Source organism: Apis dorsata, unplaced genomic scaffold, assembly GCF_000469605.1.
Source record: "Apis dorsata unplaced genomic scaffold, Apis dorsata 1.3 scaffold_133, whole genome shotgun sequence".
NCBI lineage: Eukaryota > Metazoa > Arthropoda > Insecta > Hymenoptera > Apidae > Apis > Apis dorsata.
The window spans coordinates 219895-225976 of NW_006263426.1; positions in this window are offsets into that span (position 1 = coordinate 219895).

Genomic DNA, 6082 nt, shown 5'->3' on the forward strand with positions numbered 1-6082 from the left:
TCTCTTTCTCTTTCTCTCTCTCCGGTCATGTCATACGCGAAACCCTTATCTCGTCCCGGGCGAAATCATGATCGTTCCTCGCGCGAACTTCCCCGTGGGACAGCGAGCTACACCAATTCACGGACGGAACACGGAGTGTGAGAGGGTTTTAATGTTACCGGTGCTTGGTCCCGGGGAATTTATCGTTATTTGTAATCGCGGCCGGTCGAGTTTCTTGGCGGTTCGCCTTTCGGCGGCCCTCCGCGGGCGTCCAATACACCCTTTTCTGTATCCTCCTATCCTCTTTCCCTGTCGATCGCGTACGTGTGTGGATCCCGGTACACTCGGGATGGGTCCGCGTGAAAAATCGCTAGGTATCGACGTACACGAGGTACGGAACTGTGGTTAACGCGCGGTTTATCTGGCAAGAGGAGGAATCAATTCCGATCTAATCCTCTCCGAAGAAGAGTAGTACTCTTTGCTTTTCGATCGATGCGCGAACGCGAGAGAGAAAGAGAGAGAGAGAGAGTGGTGTTGCGTCGAGAATGGAAGAGGACTTGTTTAGGATCGAGTTTCCCAGATTTATTTGAATTATTCGGCGTGGAACGTAATACGTAGATGGATTCGATGATCTTAGGTTGTTCGTAATACATACGATAATCGTGATTTTGTAAAATTGATTTTTAATAAGGAACGAAGAGAGAAGGAGAACGGATTTTTAAATAAAATCCATTCTTGATAAATAATATGGTAACGTGTTGTCATGGTTGTTTGGCTTGGAAACCGCAAACGAAGGCGTAATAATCGTAATAATCATCGCGGCAATAACGAGCAAAAGGCGTGGCTCGTGAGGGAACACGAGGAAAGAGGGCGTGCGTGTTAAATTGCTGACGTGCGTGCTCGCGTTAGGATCGAGAAGGGGCCTTTTACGAGACGGATTATTATTTAAATGCTCTCTGCGGAGGCCCGATCGAATCATATAAATTGGAAGGAAGAAAAAAGAGTATTAACTTGGACACCTGCAACGTGCTCGCAATTTCACGGGGCTACTTAAGTATCTTCGAACGATTCTGAATTTCTTTCCTCTCTCATACTACATAAAAATTAAAATATCGATTTTTTCGAAGTAAAGTCTAGTCGACTAAATTTAAATTTAAATTAAAATTTCTAGAAAATATTTCTAGAAAAAAAACTTGTCGACGCGCATCAACGATATTTAAAAAAGGAGAAAAAAAAAATATATATATATTTTACGATCTAAAAGTCACGACAGCACCTTAACTCGTCAAACATGTTTCCAGCAAAGACAAAAGAAAAGGGGACTCACGAAATGCACCGATCAGTTACGCATCTCGGAAACCCATAATTGAACCATTTAGTTAACCTAATCTTCATCCGGCCCGGTGGTAGAACTCCCGAAGGAGCGTGCAGGTCAAAGGGGATGGAGAACCACCACTCGTGAGCGGGATCATTGCGTGGCAACGCGCTTGAATATCGTTCTGGCCATAATTTAAACGTCGTTTGACCAACGGGTCAATCTGCCGGCACTAATTCACTCATACCTCTGTAACAGATCGGGCAAAGTTATAACAGAAGAACGAGAGAACCGTTTCTTTTTTTCTATTGCCCCCTTCTCCCCCCTTTCCTCCCCCTCTCCTATTTACCAGGTGTATATAGATAAGATTGCGACTCGTCTCCGTTTCTTTCATCGGAACCCAGACTTTGGCTCTCTAACACACGAACGATCGTGTAGACGGTTCGCGATTTTACAACGATACATGGTAATTAAGCGTCCTCCCATCCTCCTCCTCCGTCCTCTGGCGTTCGACGAGCGTTCTGGCGAACGGACGAGAGGCGAGAAAACGTGACGAGATGCTGTTCAAATCTACTGCACGGTTGGAAAACCGGTCGAAACACGGTTCCGTTTGAAAAAAATCGGGCCACTTGTTTCGAACGAGTTGATCGGCAGGTTATTCGATATTTCGAGAATCGTTGGGGATAGTATTAATTGGATGCTCAATGAGTTGATCGTGTATAACCAGACCGGGATTATTCTGTCGCTTCTTCGAGCGTGAAAGTGTGTAAGAGAGATGAAACGAGATTGGTTCTTCCTTTCTCTCTCTCTCTCTTTCTCTTTCTCTCTTTGTTTTTTCAAGCAGTAGTGATCTGGTCTGGAAGTAAGGATATATGGAGATACGATTTACGCAAGGTTTTAAGTTGTCGTTTATGAACTCGGATGAAAAATTTTAACGACACACGACTGTTTCGAGATTATTATCTACGTGTGAAGTATCTCGCGCGAGATGAAATATTTCAATATGTTTTCTTCAATTTTGCTAACGATTCGTTAGTGAGGATCTTTCTCTTCTTCTTTTTTTTCTTTTTTTTGAAATAAATTGCCGATCAAAACGTTTGATCTTGGGATACATATTTCAGAAATCTTTTGAGAGATTTATTTTATTCGATGAAGAAGAAATTTAAATTAGAAAAAGTTTTCGGCATCGTTATTCGGCATAGATATATTAATTAGACGATTTATTTCATCGATTGTTTCGTTCCCCCTCGTTGAGTTTATACATTTGCAATATTTTTTATCACATTTGACTAAATTAAATTATTATTTTTCACGTTATCGTAAGGTATAAAATATAAACTTAAATTGTGACGGTAAAAATTAATGATACGACTCGGGACATGCTTTGCATGTATGCATAATTAATGCTTGTTGCGAGTAAAAGTTTTTAACTTCGGTTAATTAACGTTTATTACTGTTTAATTTATTTTTAGCGTTAAAATTTAGCTCATGTTTGTTTATAAATTAACATAGCACGTTTAATTAAAATAAATCAATGTTACATATATAAGAAGGGATCGGCATTTGTTAAAATTTAAATCGCGACAAAAAAAACGAAAAATTACACCGCCATTTCTTAAAATTTAATTTTTTCGATCTTCCTCGAAGCATCACTGCATTAGCGTCAACTGTATTTTAATTTTTCCACGATCCTTCCCTCGCGAGTTTATTAAAATCGTTATACATTCGATTTAGAAAGAAAGGACGAATTAAACGGCAAGTTTTCCTCTTTTACCTCTTTCATAGAGGCGCGTGGATTCGCTCGATTAGTAAGATTTACGCTTTGACCAGGCCAAGTTTTATCCGCTCGATTGGCAATGTCCAATGAGCGACGATTAATGCCACTCGTTTAGTCGGTTCGCGATAATTGCCATTGGCTTTAACTCACCATTTGAAAACTGAGTTATGCACGTGAACGAAATTCTCGGACGTCATTCAGGATCACTCCCCTCGATGATTTACAGCCAGGTATTCGCGGAACGATTTTAAATCGCGAGAACTGGCGTGATTCGTGGTTTTTGCATGCTCTTCCGACACCTCATTAACGCCGTCCACTTTCCATTTTGTCATTTGTCGAATAATCGTGATAATCGTGTAAAAATATTTTGATATCGTATCAAAAAAAAAAAAAAGAAAAAAAAATGAAAATTCGTCGAAACGAATGATAAATTTCGATACGGTTGTTTCAACCATTCTCTCATAATGATCTCTACCAAAAATTTTTACGATTCGTTATGCCGTTGAAACGTACGAATTTCTTGAACGAAATTTTTAATCGTCTCGAATTTCGAGAAAAATTCTGAGAAGATTTTTAGAGCTACTTATACAACTGTTAATACGCTATAATTTCGTATTTTCATAGCTAGTTTGATGTTTGATGTAAAAAAGGAAAGAACAAGCGCAGAAAGCGGAATGATATTAATTTCACGATGCAATGCAAAGCGAATTTCACGACGATGTCTCACTACCAGCTGCGCTAAGAGATTTACTGTTATCGACGTACAGCCATCAGAACAGAAAGCCATTACTTTACATGCTACGATATACACGGTGATTCTAAAATATCCTATATTACATTGAGGAAAAAAAGTATGGGAATGAATAAAGTGCTGCTTTCACGTCACGATATTGTTATAAGAAAATTCTTTCCTGTTCGAAATATTTCTTCTTATCATCGAGTGAAATTTATAAAGCTTCGAATTCGAGGAGGTATGAAAATTTATGAAAGCTCTCTAATAAAAGAGATTTATAATTTCGTTAATGTAACAAAGAATGTCCACTCAACGCGTATGCAAATGTTGAAAGTATAAAGCGTTACGTGCAAGTTAATTTTAGGATTAGACAAGATTGCACACGATTAACTCTATGATAGATAAATGTTAGATGAAAATTGCTGACATTAAGATTTGGCAACAGCCCCTAAATTTACTAATTTTGCTAAATTTAATAATAATATTTTCGTAAATTTTAGAATCCAATCAAGAAACAACATTCTTACAAATTAATTTATTATTATTTCTTTTTTCTAACAATTATCTTTAAAAATATATGAAACTATCATCATTTAAATTACTTTTATAGTAGGAATTATTCTTTAAATAAAATAATATTCTAATTATTTTCTTAGCCAAAAAGGAGCACGATATTTTTTTCAAAATTGGCAAAATGCATTAAAATTTGAATCTATTTTTGAATTATCTTATATTCCAAGGCCTGAAAACTTTTCATGATGGTCGAAGAACAGCAATTAAATTGTTTCCACGGGCTAAAATGACGGTTAATGATTCAACCATTATTTTCGTTCGAATTATTTACCTCTTGTTTTTAATTGGTGAAATGTTTCATCTTTGAAACAGTATTTTGAACTGTTATTCCGTTGGAATTGGTATAAAATCTTGTTTATTTAAATGGAGGATATTAAGCTCGGTTATTACAGACAAGAATAGAGTAAAATATTGCAATCACGGTATCATAAATTCTGTATTAAATTTCGCATATGTTTAAAATTACACATATATTCATGTGTAATCATGTGTAATTAAATTCAGGTGTTAATAGTCTTGTTTTATACGTCGTTAAAATGAAAGTGGAACGTGACTAAAATTCTAACATTCATTTATTGCATATATTATCTAAAATAAATATTTAGAAATTCGAAAACACACTTTATTCGTTTTAAAAATTTCAATATTTATTTTTTCTTGAAATGTTTAACATTGCTTGGATCTAAACAAATCATCTGTACTTTTAAACTAATATCTATATTTTCTTTTCCAAACGAAGTCAGATTTATCATCTATTTATAAGCATAAATTATAATAACCTTTTCAAATATTTTCATTCATCAACGAATATCAATTTAATTAATTATCGAAAAGTTACCGAAAATTTCTAATTCTATTTTAATTATGAGAGCAACCAATCGTCTAAAACCATCCATCTACTAAAATAATTGCAATGATTTTATCAAAAAATTTATGAAACATTTTTAAAATAAATACATAGCTGTAATTTTAACAATCGCGAAAATTCTTTGGAAAATAAGAGAAACACCAACCATCTTTATTTAAAATTTTCTCAAATATTCGTATAATTCATACTAATGCGAAATAATTCATACTAAACGTCCAGTAGATAAATAAATAAATGACAGGAAATTCGAGATGTCGTTTTCTATCTCGCACACGAGAAGGTTCTAAAAATTAACTTCGGCCGAGCAGATATTCAAGTCAGATATTATGCAAAGGGTTGATGCGGTCTAAGAGGAACTCCCGGGCTATCTGTCTCCGTACAACTCCCCCGTCCCCGCGCCCCTTGATGACCAACCCTTCCTCCAGGGTGTGATTAATTCTCCGAATACACGGACTACGCTTGAAAAGCTGTTAGACACGAGAATCGTGATGGTTGAAATATTCGATTGAGTCGTCCACGTCAAATTTTCCAGCTTTCTCAAAGTCTCAAACGAGAAAACCTTTATTTTTTTTTTCTGATAACCGAAATACAATGTTACAAAAACGAGAAAGATCGTTGAATAACCGTGATAAATTTTATTTATCGCTTAAACTTACACCAAGAAAGAAAAAAAATCTTCCTCGATCAATACGTTCAACTTTCAACTTTCATTGTGTAAAAATAAGCAGAGAAATAATGAATTATGCTCTTTCCATATCTCGACCCTTTCTAACATTTATTTCGAAAAACTGTGCCCAAAACCTTCCATTATTCACAATAGGCGAAAAATGTGTAATG